Here is a 16,604-nt window from a genome sequence, read left to right on the forward strand (position 1 = left end):
TACTTTCTTTGCAATCACTAAAAAAAAAAAAAAAAAAAAAAAAAAAAAAAAAAAAAGTTACCATCTTAAAAAGAAAAACATAAAAAAATAAAAGAAGAAACCTATATAGCAGTGCCAAACAAAGTACTGTGGAATGGTTTTCAAGACCGTAGCTCCCCGATGGGATAATGTAGTTTAAATATAGCAGCTATTTTCCCCTCCAGTCGGTTTGTTCTTTGATTTTTTGTGGAAACATATAAAAAGTTTTTCTTCACTGCTCAGCTTCCTCACCCACCTCCCCAAGGTGCTTAGACCTTAAACAGTGAAGTGCTTAAAATGCAGAGATGACATGGCCTCCTGAGCTTGGTAGGAAAATGAGTGATTAAATGCCATCTCAATTTGAAATGAGCCTTTCTGATCTCTCTCTCTGCCCAGCCGGGTGCCAGGCGCTGCTCCCCCTGGAAGCAGCAGTGAGCAGGTAGAGTTTCAGTCTGGCAGGAACCCAAGGATGGAACAGGCAGCGGATAGGGTTGCGGTGGACAAATTCCTAGAACGGGACCTTTGTTCCCAAGGCTGACCAGCTCGATCCCTTGATGTCCCATAATAGAAAAGGTGGGGGGCAGTGGTGGAGGCATGTTTACGTCGCCTATTGTGATCCGGCTGCAGCTACCTGATAGTTCCCAAGAGGTCCCAGGAGACTGGCTGCCCTCCCAAGTCACCTTGTGATTCTCTCCCCATTTCGGTGAGGGGGAAGGAGGGGAACACTGTGTATCCTGAGAAGTGTGTCTGACATGCTTGATCTGTTCCATCTGGGAGGATGCATCATGAGCCCCATCTGGCTCTGGCAGTCTGCCTTGGCTGAGGGGCGGTGGCTCCCAGCACACTCTCCCTGCCTGCTTCACAGCCCTCTCCAGCTCGCTGGTCCTTCACCATTCTCTAAGGCAGTAGACCCCAGGTTTCCTCAGCTGCAAGATTTGCCCTTACCCCCAGCCCTTGCCTTCTTTTCTGCAACCCCCTTGGCTCCCTTCTCCCAGTGTGGCTCCTCTTGATCCACAGCCCTCTGCAGACGTGGGTTGACAGGAGATCCTCTGCAGGCGCAGGCCCTTGGGATAGCCCTGTTCTTTCACCTGATCTTCTTGCACCACCCAGAGCAGGTCCTGATTGGGAGATGGATCCACCTATTCTAAGGTCCTGTCCGACATCTCACAAGCTGGAGTCCAGAGACACAAGACACCTGTTCCCCTTCTCTTAGCTATTTCCTGTCTCAAATGGTGACCCATGGCCTCTTGTTTGGCCTTCCAGTTTAAACATATAAATCTTCTCAGGTGGGTCCAATCTGCATTGATGGGGGATGGGTGGAGCACCAGAAAGCAGAGGCTTGGCTGGAGCTGTTTGCAAACATTAGACGTTTCTCTTCCATGACTCATCAGAGGAGAACAGAGTCCTCCCTCTTCCTGGAATGCAGCAAATTCACGGTCAACTCCTACCCTCACCCTCACCCCCAAAATTAAACAGCCCATACATACAGTTTTGGCCTCAAAAGTCAGATTTCTCCCAAAAGTCTGACATGGCAGTGGTGGGGGAGCAGTGCAATATGAGGCCATGGACGAAGAGCCAGTGACAGGATTCTCTGACCTGGGGGTGGGGGGTTGCAATCACAGCACAGTACTCACAAACATGTGTTGGTATATGGGGTCCTCTCCAGAAAACTGCCTTGTCTCCCCTTATTTGTCCCCAAACCTTTTTACTTAACAGCTTCCCAATATAAAACCTGAGATAGACAATCTTTGGAACATTCCAACAAAGCTTGATTTTAATGATATGTAAAAGTTCCAAGGGAAAAAAATAAGGCTAATTCAGATAAAAAGGAAGAGACAAAAAGGAAGACATAAGATAACAGACATGTATTTACCATGCGTGCAGCATGCTCAGGGCTCGGATGCTGTCTCATTCCATCCTTGGGACAAGCCTGTCTGGTAGGTATCATTATCATTCTTATTTTTTCCAGATACTAAAAACTGATTCTCAGGTTGTCATTTGCTGTAGTTACACAATTAGAAATTATTATTCGATACACGTTCTTAGGAATAGAAGTTTATTTGTCTGAAGAAGAATTAGTTTGGATTCCTTCCTCACATCATGAAATACAATACATTTCATATGGGAATAAGCCCTAAGCATAAGGGGGAAAATATGTAAAACAATTAAAAGAAGCAACAAAAGCATATTGGGCCCTGGTGTGGTGGTGCTCACCTGTTAACCCAGGCAGAGGCAATGGGATTTCAAGTTTAAGGCCAGCCTGGGTAACTGAGCAAAACCCTGCCTCAGGATGAAAGATAAAAAGGTCTGGGGCTGCAGCCCAGTGATAAAGCACTGGGGTCAATCCCCAGGACCTCAAGAAAACAAAGAAACACAAAAGCATATAGGTGTGGAGGGAGATGAAGTTCAAAGCACTTCAGATATAAAAACACTTTAAATTTGCCTAATAAAATGTCACAAAACAAAGGGAAGGATTATATGGGGAAGACATTAGGTGACTTCTGAAAAGCCTTTCCAACCTAGGAATCTGGCTCTGGGACGGTGCAAAAGCCTTCAGACACATACACATATAGCTTTTAATTGTAGCAGATAACAGTTTAATTTCCTGATCCCAGATCTCTGCCTTCTCCCAGAGATGGCCAGGGGAGAGAGCCTTCTGAATCCTGCTTAAATGCAGCCCCTTGTCCAGGGTGGGGCAGGACCAGCTGTTCCCTAACAGCACATGGATCTGGGAAAGAAGCAAGGCAGAGTCACATCCTCGGCAAACCGCACAAGGCAGCTTCTGCCAGCAGAATGCAGGGACCTGATCTGGAATTCTGCCAGGCCAATGGGATTAACTTCCCAAGTGCTGGCCAAAAAGGGCCCCAGGATTTTTATTTTTATTCGTTTTCCATTACAACTGCACAGCAACGCAAACAAGGCCCAAAACAAGGTGAGCCGCAGCCAAGAATCATTTTCCTTCGTGGGGTGCCGTCTCAATGCCACACATCTTGCTGACCTCATCTCACCCAAGTTAAAGTGGAGAGTTTGATTACCTACCCCCCAAGCTACGTCAACGGGAGTGAGGCATTGTGACTGTCCAGTTAAAGCAGTATACACGCAGAAAGGGAAATAAAGCAAGACAGACACGGAATAATGACTTGATGAGAGGTTGGTAGCAATGCGAGAGAAGATATGCTTAGTTCCTTGGTCCCTCAAGATCAGGGGCCCAGAGCACAGGGATTGGAAGAAATCTGACTTCAGGCAACTAAATGTCAATTAAAAAGAAAGTGGGATGGGAAAGGAAGGAAAGGGCTTAGTGCATTAGCTAATGAGACTCAGGCTTTAGGCTTGATGAGTCTCCTCAGTGAGGACTCCCCCACACGTACAGAGATTTTTATTTTGTGATTTTCCTTGTTCTTCCAGCTGCCAGATTCAGTATTATCAGAGGTTTTCAAAACATCACCTTTTGGAGATTATGGGGAAGCAGATTCAGAAACTGGCACCAGTAGGTAGTGACTATGATCTTTGGCAAGCCCTTGTCCCCACTTCCTCACTCATTGGAAGCCGATAGTAGACTCTGTCTCATGTCTTCGTGAGGTTAGATGAGAACCTGCATGTGAGGGGCTCAGCATGTGCCTGGAGTAGAGAGGCCTTGGTGCCATGCTGACTTTCAGGCTAGTTAACCAGCATATCCATTAACATTATAGAGACTCCTTAGACTCCCTATTCTTTGCTCTCTCTTTTCTTTTCTTTCTTTCTTTCTTTCTTTTTCTTTTTTTTTTTTTTTTTTGTGATACTGGGGATTGAACCCAGGGCCTTGTGCATGTAAGGCAAGCACTATACCAACTGAGCCAGCCCTTTTTTTTTTTTTAAGAGACATTTCAGTCATAGAAAGAAGTGCAAGAAAAATATAATATCCATATACACACCAATTAAGAAATAAAACATTGTTGGTTCAACTGGAGTTCCCTGCATGTCTCAGCGCTGGGGATGGACCCAGGGCCTCACCTCAGTGTGCCACCCAGTGCTTTCCACTAAGCCAGGCCCCAGCCCCTCTCTCCATTCTCAGTGGGGGTTTATCATTCAGACATAGTTTTACTACAAATATCCACAGATGATTTTGGAAACAGTATTATTTGGCAGTTTTCAAGTTTTATGTAGGCCTCACCAATTCTCTGAGTATTATTCATGCCTCTTGCTTTCTCTAGCAATTCGAGAGAAGATATGCTTAGTTCCTTGGTCCGTTAGGAGTTTTGTTTTTTTTTTTAAAGTTTATTCAAATAGAAACATGTAGCTCTAGTGACTTCTAATGCTTTAAGTTACATGTATATTTCAAATAAACAAGTAAAACACTGAAAAGGCTGAAGTTCTCATTGCTTATTGCTTTTCCCTCTACTGTCTGTATTTGTTTGGTTTCCCACATAAAATAAAAATCAAATCAAAGATTTCACTTTAACTTTCTTCCCCAAAAGATATTTAGTTCTGTTTATCATTTCCTCTGCTTCCAAAATTGCTAAGCTTTCTTCTAAAAGAAGAAGACGCCATGGTACCTGCAAATGGCCCTCCTGATTTGCAGTGTGGAGAATTGTTCTTTATGGGATTGTCAGTGTCCTTCAGACTGTGAAGGCCAGTGCTGAGGGGATATTAGCTGATGACAATCTCTCAGTTATCAGGCTTTTGATAGAGGCTTAATAGTAGAAAGAATCAAGGAAAATCTGAAGATCAGTGGGAATGTCTTATGCCCCTACATCTCCCCCATTCTCCATTAGGAATAGTTCATAGTTATCTTAAAGATAGACTGGTGTGGGGGCTGGGGTTGTGGCTCAGGAGTAGAGAACTTGCCTAGCATGTGAGAGGCACTGGGTTTGATTCTCAGCACCACATATAATCAATAAATAAACTAAAGGTCCATCAGCAACTTAAAAAAAAAAAAAGGAGTGATGTGAATTCCCAGAAATCCGCATATAAACCCTTCCTCTGGTCCATTTCAATCATTTTAAAACTTTAATTTGCCCAAGAATTACTGTAAGGGACAGTTGTACACTAGATCATGTATGTTGTACTTTGTTGGCAATTTAATGGATTCTAAAGGGTTGTTTTTTTGTTTTGTTTTGGTTTTGGTGTTTTGCCTGCCACGCCACAAATGTCGGGTACACTTACACAGGAGACAGACTTACACAGGAGATGAGCTTCCACCCCACAATTCATTATTGAGCCAGCCTCTGGCACATGCATAATTGGGTTCATTTCCTTTTTCAAAAATTGTTGTCAGCCAGCATGGTGGCACATGCCTGTAATCCCAGCTTTGGAGGATGAGGTAGGAAAATCTCAGGTTCAAAGTCAGCCTCAACAACTTAGAAAGGCCCTAAGCAACTTAGTGAGTCCCTGTCTCTAAATAAAAAGTAAAAAAGGTTGGGGATGTGGCTCAGTGGCTGAGTAGTAGAGGGAACTTGGGCTCAATTTCCAGTACTACAAAAAAAAATTTTTTTAACCATTTTTATGTGTTCAGTCTAGTAGCATTAACTGTATGCACATTGTTATACAACTGATCTCTAGAACTTGTTCATCTTATGAAAATGAAACTCTACACCCATTGAACAACTTCCTTCCTCTACCCCTCTCCAGGGTGGTAGCCCCTGGCAACCACCATTCTGCTTTGTTTCTAAGAGTTTAATGACTTTAGATACCTCCTGTGTGGAATCATGCAATATTTATCTTTTTGTGATTGGCTCTCACTTAGAAAAATGTCCTCAGGTTTCATTCATGTTGTAGCCTATGATACACTTTCCTTCTTTTAGGCCAAATATTATTCCATCATGTATTTAGACCCCATTTTCTTTATCCCTGCATCTGTCAATAGGCACTCAGGCTGCTTCTACCTCTCAGCTATTATGAATAACGCTGTGATGAACACGGAGTGCAGATATCTCTTTGAGATCTTGTTTTCAATTCTTTTGGGTATATGCCCAGAAGTGGGATTGCTGGATCATATGGTAATTCTATTTTAACTTTTTGAGGCACCTCCAAACTATTTTCCATAGCGCACACCACTTTACATTTCCACCAACAGGAAAGCCCCGCCTTGCTCTCCACACTGTCCTCCCTTGCCCTGAAGCCTCACCTCCCCTTTTGGTGCACTTAAACTCCAGCTGCTCTAGGCACTCCAGGCCCTGGCACAGTTAGGCCTCTGAGGGTGAGTCCAGATAAAGCAGGGCTCTGGGCAAGGCCTGACTTCCCACTACCTGAACCACCTCAGGTCCTGCGGTTTTTTTTTTTTTTTTTTTTTTTTTTTTTTTTTCCTTTTCTGGTACTCAGGATTGAACCCAGTGGTGCTCTCCCACTGAGCTACATCCCAAACCTTTTTTATTTTGAGTCAGGGCCTTGCTAAGTTGCCAAGGTTGAGCCTCAGACTTGTAATCCTCCTGCCTCAGCCTCCCAGTCGCTGGGATTCCAGGTGTGTGCCAACTGTGCCAGGCTGGGCTGGATAGTTTTACCTTCTAAAACTGGGAAGCATTGCAGCTTGTGTCTTATATTCTTCCTCTTTCATCTAGGGAGTGAGATTTAACTGTCAGAAGGAGTCTGTCGACCTCATTCTGTCAATCTGCTCTTGGGACCACAGAATGTGATGAAACTGGCTCTCCTAGGCCCATGTGCACAGAATCTAAATCTTCTGTGGAAACTTCCTCTGGTTCTCTTGATCCTCAGTGTTCCTTGTGGCACTAAGGATTGGTTAGCACTGAGCTCTTAAGGGGAGAGGCCCAGCTGCATGAGCAAATCATTTATGGCATCATGGAGGATGGAGCGCTTACGCAAACCTTCCTTCTACTCTCCATACCAGATCAGACAGGTGAAGTCTCTTTCTTTTCCTTACAGTCTCTTAGGACCAACTGGCTTACTGCGAACCCTGAGCTGGTCACTCCTGCCTCATCTTTTACCTGGGGTGGCTGGACCTGTGGCCTCCCACCTGCATCTCATTCATGCCCCTTCAGATCAAGGTTTGACCTGTTGGTGTGCGGAGGCTCACCTTAGGCTGTGGGGAAGTGGGGCAGGTATGGGAGGAGATACAGAGATCTGTAAACATTCTTGCCCTCTTATCCTTACCTGCTAGTTTCAATGATGGACAGAGTTGAAGACAGAGAACAGAAAAAAAGGTTCCAAAACCCCCCAGTCTTCTCTCAGGCCAAGTTCTCAGGCCAAATGCACAGCCATGCTGTGTCAGCTGGAAGCAGGGCAGGCTGGGACCCGAGTCCATGTGCTGACCTATCCTGAACTGCCTTAGGTTCTCCCAGAGAGACCCCAGCTGGAAAATTTGGGAACAGGCAAAGATAACGGGCTCTGCCTCCACAGAACTGTCATAAGACACTGATGGGACCTCCTTGCCCATCATCTTTCCCCACCTTGGCTTATCTCATTCACACTACTGGCTTAGGACCTTAAGCTTTTCCTAAAAAAATAACAAAAGTAAAGAAAAACAGTAAAATAGACCCCTATTTACCATACCTGGATTTGAAAGTCAAAGACATTTCTTCAGTCCTCTCAGATCCTTGCCTTGGTGTGACTGAGCTCCCTCAGCTTCATTCCCTCCTGTACTTGTTGCCTGGTGACTTTTTGCATACCTCCTTTCTGTTATTTATGCATGATTTTTATTTCCATCAGTACATATTTTAAAGCTTAAGTATATTTTAAAAGGAAACATTTGAATATGATAAAAAAAAGAGCTGGGCATGGTGGCCCATGCCTTTCATCCCAGCAGCTCAGGAGGCTGAGGCAGGATGATCGCAAATTCAAAGCCAGCCTCAGCAAATTAGCAAGACCTTAAGAAACTTATCAAGTCCCTGTCTCAAAATAAAAAATAAAAAGGGCTGGAGATATGGCTCAGTGTTTAAGCACCCCTGGTACCAAATGCCTGGTACCAAAAATAAATAAATAAATAGAAAACCAGTATCTCTTATCTTATATAGAAAATGATTATAAAAATCAAAATAATAGGGCTAGGGCTATAGCTCAATGGCAGAGTACTTGCCTAGCATGTGTAGGCACTGTGTTTGATTCTTAGCACAACATAAAAAAATAAATCAAATAAAGGCCTGTTGTACATCTACAACTATTAAAAAAAATCAAAACAATAGTCAGGCATGGTGGCACACGCCTGTGGCTCAGGAAACTGAGGCAGGAGGATCAAAGCTAGCCTCAGCAAAATTGAGGCTCTAAGCAACTCAGTGAGACCCTGTCTCTAAATAAAATACAAAATAGGGCTGGGGATGTGGCTCAGTGGTTGAGTGTTTCTAGGTTCAATCCCTGGTATACACACACACATACACAATCAAAACAATAAAAATACAACAAATGCATAAATACATGAAGATGTACTAGTGATACACTTTAGTGCCATCATTTCACACACCTCAAGTGGCATGAGTCTCATGGGCTGGGGATGTGGCTCAAGCGGTAGTGCGCTCGCCTGGCATGCGTGCGGCCCGGGTTCGATCTTCAGCACCACATACCAACAAAGATGTTGTGTCCGCCGAGAACTAAAAAATAAATATTAAAAATTCTTTCTCTCTCTCTCTCCTCTCTCACTCTCTCTTAAAAAAAAAAAAAAGTGGCATGAGTCTTGTGTTCTAGAAAACCCTGTTGACCTCCTTATCTCTTTCCACTGCCATTTTGACCAGAACCTCTGATTGTCCACTTGGCTTGGCTACAGTCTCCAACCTTGAAGACTAATCTAGTTGTTTCTGTGTAGGTTGCAGATGATTAATATTCATAATCAGTTGACTTTATGGAGTTTATTCCAGAATCAGCTGAAAGACATTAAGGGCAGAACGGAGTCTTCCCTGGAGAAGGAATTCTACCTGCAGACACACCTCACTTCCTGCCTGAGCGGCTCCAGCCTGACCCTCCTGATGGTCTGCCTGAGGGAATTCAGATTTTCCTGGCCAGTCCCCAGGACCACAGAGGCCAATCTTTGCAATAAATCTCTTTCTCTGTCTCCACACCGGTCCTGTTTCTCTGGCAGAAGCCTGCCTGATTCTATACCCTGTAAGTATGTTCTGCAGCAGCTAGAAGGATCCATAGATTTCCAAACAGCCAGCTGCATCTCTGCCTCTGTGGTCCTGCTGTGTGAGGACAGTCTCTTATATGAAGCCACTTTCCCAGTCTTACATTTTGCCTTCAAGGACCTGCTGCAGTGGCTGCCTCGGCAAAGGCTTCCCCCTAGCTTTGGGTCTGTCAGAGTTCTCTCCTCTGAATTCACACTGTGCTGTGGCCCCCACTTCTTGGCCCTTCAGCTGTCTTTATCCTGTATGGCCCCTGTAGGGGTCAGAACTGCTGCATCGACATCTTTGTTCCCCTAATCATTACCCTTTCTCTGTCAGAGAATGGGCCCAGAGGTTCGTCACTATGGCAGCTCTACTGTCCTGAGTAGTCTTTCTGATCCATGTTACAACAGTCACAAGTGCCAACACTGTCATTTCTGGAGCCAGGACATGCTAGAATAATAGAGTGAGGGCTTTAAAATAGGACTGAAAATCAGGAATCCCATGGAAGCTGATGTCTTGATATAAAGACACACAGGGTTCATGTTAAAGGCTGAGGAGAGGACTCAGTGTCCAGTCCTGAGGCCAGACTTCCACCTTTCACTTGCCCAGCCTGCCGGGATCTCAGGTCCACTCTGCTACTACCAGGGGAAAAATCTGATGGAACTGAGTGTCCAGCACCTGGGCCACAGGCCCAGGAGGAAGATGCTAAGTGGAAGAGAAGGAAAGGAAGGTGGGGGTCCAATTTTTAACTGGAACTTAGCTGAAGAGAGGCCACAGAAGGGAGGAGTCTCAAGTTCTCCAAAGACAGTGGGAGGTGCACCCTGATGTGAAGGAGGCCTTAGGTGGCCCAGGAGCAGCAGCAGGTAGGACAGGATAAGTCTAGTTCAAAGCCCCACCCAAAGGGACACACTCTAGCTGGGTATGCAGCTGGAGCCTGAAGAGGGGAAGTCAAGTGTGCCCAGGACTACCCAGTTAGCACCTGCTCAGCTCTGGGTGGCACCGCCTGCCCTTCCGATGCTCCAAGTAGAAGGGAATCATGCAACCCATGGGATATGAGCGCATATTCCTCTCTAGCAAGGATCACAGGACTCCTCAAAGATGGGGACCCTGTTAGAACCTCATTAAGGAAAGCCAGGCCCTTTTTCAGGTCCCATCATTCTCTCGCCTCCCTAGAGAACCACAGGAAGTAAAGTTTCCTGGGAAGAGAAAGTGGAGGGCATGGGCCTGCTGGCTGCCGCTGGTTACTTCCTGAGCAAAACTCTCCTCTCTCCAGAATGGCCTGAGGTGGCAGATTTGAGCCTCAGTTTGGCGGATGACAAACCTTGAGCTCTGACCTTTCCTCTGAGGTGGGGCAATGCTGCAGGAGCCACATGGCATGGCTGGGGGTGACGGGGATAGGTGACCAAAAGAGGGATACACCTTCTCATTAAGACTGAAGTTCTGGGCTGGGATGTGGCTCAAGTGGTAATGCGCTCACCTGGCATGCGCAGGGCGCTGGGTTCGATCCTCAGCACCACATAAAATAAAATAAAGATGGTGTGTCCGCCAAAAACTGAAAATAAAATAAAATAAAAAGACTGAAGTTCTGCCTCTGTCGGGTATGTGGATCAGAAAACATTCCTCCCCCAAATAATGCACTCCTAAAGTAGCTAGAAGAGATTGAAGGGAGAGAGGAAGGGAAGAGGAAGGGGAGGGAAGGGAAAGAGAGAAAGGGAGAGAGATGGAGGGATGGGAGAGGCAGAGTCAGCAGGAATGACAAAATTGCTGAGATAATTACTCATGGATTTACAACTGACTAATAAACACAGAAAGAAAAGTTCAGCCTCAGCTAGTTATCAAGAAAATGTAAATTGAGTCAAAGGCAGAATGTCCACCTACCCAATGGAATTGTTTTAAAGAGGGCCCTCTCTTCACCTGCTGGTGGGAGTGCATGTTGGCTTTCTGGAAGTCACTTGGTAACATGTAACAAGACTTTTAAAAGGATGACTCAGTAATTTCACTTCCAGGAAATGATGCTAAAGAAATAATGAGAAGACTTCTAATGGTGTGAATTTATACTTTGAATACAACCAGAGATACGGAAAAACTGTGCTCTATATGTGTAATATGAATTATAATGCATTCTGCTGTCATAGATAACAAATTAGAATAAATTTATTAAAAAAAAAGAAATAATGAGAGATGTGTGAACCAAGGTGATTTTAAGCAACAATGATCATTATAATAGTTCTAAAAATAACATCAACAACAACAAAAACAGCTTAATAAAATCCAATTTAAATGTCTAACAAAAAGAGCCTGGTTCATCATGATAAAGCCATACTGGAAAATATTATGTAGTCATTAAAAATGACCATTGGTGTAGACATTATGCTCCAATGACGTTATGTGTCCATGTTGTGAAATCCTGGAGGCATTTTCAGTTCTGAGGGACTGAGGACAACTTCTTTCACCTCTCTGAGCCTCATTATCCTTATCTATAAAATGAGTTTATCAGTATCTGCCTTGGAGAGTTGCTCTGAGAATTAAAAGGGACAGTGTGTATGAAGTATTTAGCAGAGTTCCTGGCTTAGAAGGCCAGAAAACATGAGCAATGATCATCTCATAACAGTCGTGTTTAATTTTTAAATATGGGACAAATCCCAATTTATGCTATTTTAAAATATTTCAGAAGAACTTCTGATGAATTGGAACCAAAAATAATAAACTAAATATAAAAGCAAGCTACAAACAATGCACATACATATAATCAACTTTCCAACGTACACACTTTTGCAAGAATACATATGAGTGTGTTTCAAAACGTTTAAAGGACTAAAGGACACACCTCAAAATACTACCAGTGGTTAGGCTGTGAATTACAGGTTCTTTTTGTTTTCTCTTTTATACTTTCAGTATCTTTTCAAAGTTTTCTGCAGTAAGCACTTTAAGGTTTTTAAACAGTAAATATTTCCAAAAGTTCTAGAATCTGGTGGTGTTGGGAGGACACAGCAGGGTAAACTATGACCCCCAGCTGTGAAGAGCCCCTGTCTTGGTGTCTTGCTCCATAGAGGGCCAAGTCACCCCCTTGGAGCCAGGGTGTCCTGTGAAATATATAGACCAGGGTCAGCCCAGATCACGAGGCCCAGTGCCCTCGGCAGACCTCTCTGGGAAGCAGGCTCTCTGCCACCAGCTGTATCTCTCCCCAGGAGAGAATGTATGTGCGACTCTGACACAGGGCAAACTCTGCCCCCTTGGTGTTTCTCGCTTATTCTAGGGAGAGGAGGCTCTAGGGGCACATTCCATTAAGGAATTTCACACCCTACCTCCTCCTCCAAACTCTTCTCTTTTTCTCTGTCCCCTGAACAGAAATATATTTAGTAACCCTATCTAAACCCTCTTCTTTCCCTTAATTTGATTAAGGAGCTGGGGGAATAAGGTGGGGGCCGTGAGGAGCGGGCGGTTGAGCTGTGGTGAGTGATTAGGGGAGCCGAATGCCCATCCCAGGCGGGCGATGACTGAGTGTGGACAGCACCAGGGCCTCCTGGCACTTAGTACAGAGGCACAGAGGACAGAGGAGGGAACAGTTTATCAGGGAATGTGCTTCTCTGGGAGAATGAGAACCAAATCAGGGAGGGTCAGGCTCAGAGGAGTAACCAAGAGAATGGGGGACATTTGCTAAGGGAGGCACTGGCTTCTTTCCGTCTCTTCAGCCCCTCTGAAGCTTTAGGGTCTTCAGAGCCTTTGGGAATTCCTGGAGGCTGCATGTGTGGAACTCTTGCTGTGTGTTAGGTACTTTCACATATATTAACTAATTTCTTTTCAGTGCTGGAGTTGGAATCTAGTACCTCACACCTGCTAGGCAAGTACTCTTTTACTAAGCTATATACCCCCAGGGCTTTTTATTTTTATTTTGACACAGGGTCTCAAAAAGTTGCTGAGGCTGGCCTCCAACTTATGATCCTCCTGCCTAAGCCTCTTGAATTGCTTACATGTGTGTGCCACTGAGCTCAGCTAAACTAATTTATTGTTGGGAACAAATCATCATTACTCATGGAATTGATATTTGGAGAGATTATTTTGGCCAAAAACATACAGTACATGGGAGAACCGGGATCCCAGTCTGGTTCTGCCTGATTCTACCACTCTTCCTGGCAAATGTTATACTCAGGAGAAAATAGTAACGGCCAACACTGACTCAGTCCTATGTGCCAGGCTCTGCTACATGCCTGTTCCTGCTGCGTTCCTTACAAATACATTTCACTGAATCCTCACATTGCCCCTAGGAATGAAGTAGACTAATAACTCCACTTTTCAGATGAGGAACTTGAGGTTCAGAGTGAGTAAACAATCTAAAGTTGCAGAGCTGGTAAAAGGCGAGAAAGGAGGGATGTGGAGAGGCTGGGTGAGTCAAGAGTTGGGGCTGGGGCTGGGGATGTGGCTCAAGCGGTAGCGCGCTCGCCTGGCATGCGTGCGGCCCGGGTTCGATCCTCAGCACCACATACCAACAAAGATGTTGTGTCTGCCGAGAACTAAAAAAATAAATAAATATTAAAAATTCTCTCTCTCTCCTCACCCACTCTCTCTAAAAAAAAAAAAAAAAAAAAAAAGAGTTGGGTCTGAGGCATCTAGAATGAGGGGAACCCTCTGTTTTCTGTGTGTCTCTTCCAACAGTTTGGTTGCTTCTCAAGGACAGGGACTTTACCTTGTTTGCCCTGTATGCTCAGGCCCAAACACAATGCCTGGAACAAAGGGAATGTTTGCTACAGGGACCAGTGGTATCTGATAAATTTGGCTAAGCCAGTACCTCCACTGGGGGCCAACTTGGGGAGGATTAAGTGAGACATATTTGTCTAGGGATTTCCAAGTCCAAAATGTCATGCTGCTGAGCTTTAGAAAAGGCTCCGTTGGCAAAGGGGATCCCTGCAGGAGGCTTCAAAGGTGACCAGGACCTTGACAATGGGCAGGCCCAGGGAGAGGGCTCCAGCTCCCCTTGTGGGGTTGGATTCAAACCAAAGCAACAAGGACGGGACTGTCTGGCACACACTCCTGTTTCCTTCTACAAGGACCTCTCAAGGACATTTCCAAACCCAGGAGATAAAATGGTACAGGAGATTGGGGGGATGTGGGTAGGAAGAGTGCTACCTGGGCAGGTCATAGAGACCAGCGAGTGGGAAGATAGGAGATTGAGGTTTGAATTAGCAGGAACCTAAGGCTCTTGCAGAAACAGATTTGAAGAAATGAAGTGCAGAACTTTGGCCTCCTTTAGCAAAGAGGACTGATACTCCTCCAAGAAGGTCCGCAGCAATCTTCCACTGATTAATAAATACCTCACAGACTTGCCGTCTACTATGGTTTCGGGTGGGGACCCAAGCTTCCCCCTGCTCCATAACCCTGAGGAAGGCTACCAAAGGGCAGAGAACAGAAACAGCCACTGAGTTCCTGGGCCAAGTCCAGGGCTTCCTGGCTCACGTTCAGGGAGCCGCAGTCTTTCTCTGCCTCTTGCTACACTGCGTGGTGTCTTTATGTGAGCTGCTTATTAACCAGGGGATATCAGGTCATGGGGAATGAGAGCTGGTGCCTGCTGCCAGTGGACGTAACTCAGAAACAGTGTGGGCAAGGCTGAGGTATGCAGCCTAGGTGGCCGGCAGGATGGAATCAAACTCCGGCACTATTTGGGGGCATTGGATTGTGGGTCCTGGGGCCTGTGGGACAGCCAGGAAAGCCAGGGGTCCCTCACCAGCACTGCACATCCATAGAAGAGTTCCCCAAGATGAGGGCCGCATAGCTGCTCTGAAGGCAGCGGGTAGCTGGTTGGGCTGGGATAGCACATTGAATTGATGCTCTGCTGTCACAGTTGCAAATAGAGGGGGCTGTTTCCATTCCCTAGAAACTCCTCTACTATCCTCCTTTTCCAAAGAGGCTTTCCCAGAAAAGACTCTGAATAACACACTAAAATCCCAACTTTTTCCTCTCTTCCAGTAAGCTGCTGACTACAGTTTCAGTCTGAGAGCAAGTGCTGAGATGCTTCACCAGCCAGGTGACTCCTCGGGGCAAACCAGGGACATAGAGCACCCCTGGGCCCTGAGGGGGTTCTTGACACCAGGCCACGGAATAGCTTCCTGCTGTGTCTACAAAAGCATGGTTTGACCAGATTTCAGCTGGGCTGTAGTGTTGCATGTCTTAGGTTTCAAGTTGGTACCAGCTGCCCTGAGGGGAAATGGTTGGGGAAATGCTCCCATTTGGCTTCTTTCCACATGGAGGGTGGCTAGAGGAAGAGAGGGCTTAGAGCTGTAGCCCTGGTACCAGTGCCTTAAAAATAATGATATAAACACAGCCACAGCACTCAGCCTGTGGAGTCCCTGATGGGGACCAGAGGAGAGATGCTGTCCTGACTTACCCTTCAACGCACGCTCTACAAACAGAAGGGACCCAGCCCTCATCTATCACCTGAGAAGCTAAACAACTTCCTCCGACGGCCTGTGGAGTATAAATCAAGAGGGCCCTAGCTGCTGCTGCTACTGCTGCCTCTTTTTTTTTTTTTCCAAATGAAAGTAATAAACTTTATTTTTTAAAACTCTAAACTATCTTCATTTTATCTATATTTTTTTGATGCACTATAATTGTTCATAATGGTGAGATTCATTATTACATCTTATGCACAAGATATAACAGTATAACTTGGCCAGTATCATTCCCCAGTATTTCCCCTTTCCCAGACTCTAAGAAGACTGTGCATAACTGCAGCCCACAGAGACATTGTCCTCATATTCTTTCCTTTTGTCCTTTTAGAACAGGGTGCTAGCAAGTCACAACTGCAGATACACAAAGCAGATCAACTCAGACATTGTTACCCAACTTCTCTGAGCCTTGGTCCTCACCTATAAGTGGGTCAGTGCTGATTCTACCTCATGGGTTTCAGGCAGAAATTAAACAAGATCATCACATGGAGCGCTCTTTATGGAAGTCAGTGAAATCAGCATCGACAGCCCCAGCCCCGTTAGTTGGGGCTGAAGGCCATTCTTAGGTACAAAGAAGGAAAAACAACCACGTCGCTCCTGATACTAATCCCAGGAGGAAGGCTGTGGGCCAGAGCCTCAGTGATTCATTACGTCCAAGCCTTCTTTCTCCTGCCCTCTATCCTGTCAAGTTGGTGCCGGGCCCGGCGACACTTGGCAAACTCCATGGCCTCCGCTTGTTTGAATTCTCACACAGAAATCCAATGGGTTTCCAGACCTGCTGGAGCAGAGACAAATTCAAACACACTGGGTGACAATAAAATGTAGTATAAGAAATAATCACAAAGGGAGTTTGCTCAAATTCTGAGAATGCCTGTCGAGCTGGGGTTTACACAGGGAGCCCCGCTTTTTTCAGACAGGTAGGGGAGCCAGCTTTTATTCAAATTCTTTCCTCTCGTGCATTCTTTGATGATAGCTCATGACATCTGGCTCCCAACTGAACAGGTGAAAACACGGCAGCTTCTGTTTCAAAGCTATTGGATGCCAAAGCCTTTGCTGCTGCTCAGGTATCCCGCCTGGGAACGGACCTGGGATAGTGGGTGTCCCTGCAGGCACAGAGATGGCAGGT

General features: G+C 45.5%; 1 long non-coding RNA gene across 2 annotated transcripts; it reads left to right on the top strand.

Annotated features, from left to right (window-relative positions):
• Positions 1 to 13,870: 13,870 nt before the first annotated feature.
• LOC144369869 (uncharacterized) lies at positions 13,871 to 15,601 on the top strand. Of its 2 annotated transcripts, none has more exons than XR_013429704.1 (3): positions 13,871 to 14,122; positions 15,000 to 15,057; positions 15,355 to 15,601. It is a non-coding gene; the product is annotated as an uncharacterized LOC144369869 (long non-coding RNA). The 2 variants fall into 2 exon arrangements; XR_013429699.1 differs by lacking the exon at positions 13,871 to 14,122 and adding an exon at positions 14,525 to 14,644.
• Positions 15,602 to 16,604: the final 1,003 nt, after the last annotated feature.

This window comes from Ictidomys tridecemlineatus, chromosome 2, assembly GCF_052094955.1.
Source record: "Ictidomys tridecemlineatus isolate mIctTri1 chromosome 2, mIctTri1.hap1, whole genome shotgun sequence".
NCBI lineage: Eukaryota > Metazoa > Chordata > Mammalia > Rodentia > Sciuridae > Ictidomys > Ictidomys tridecemlineatus.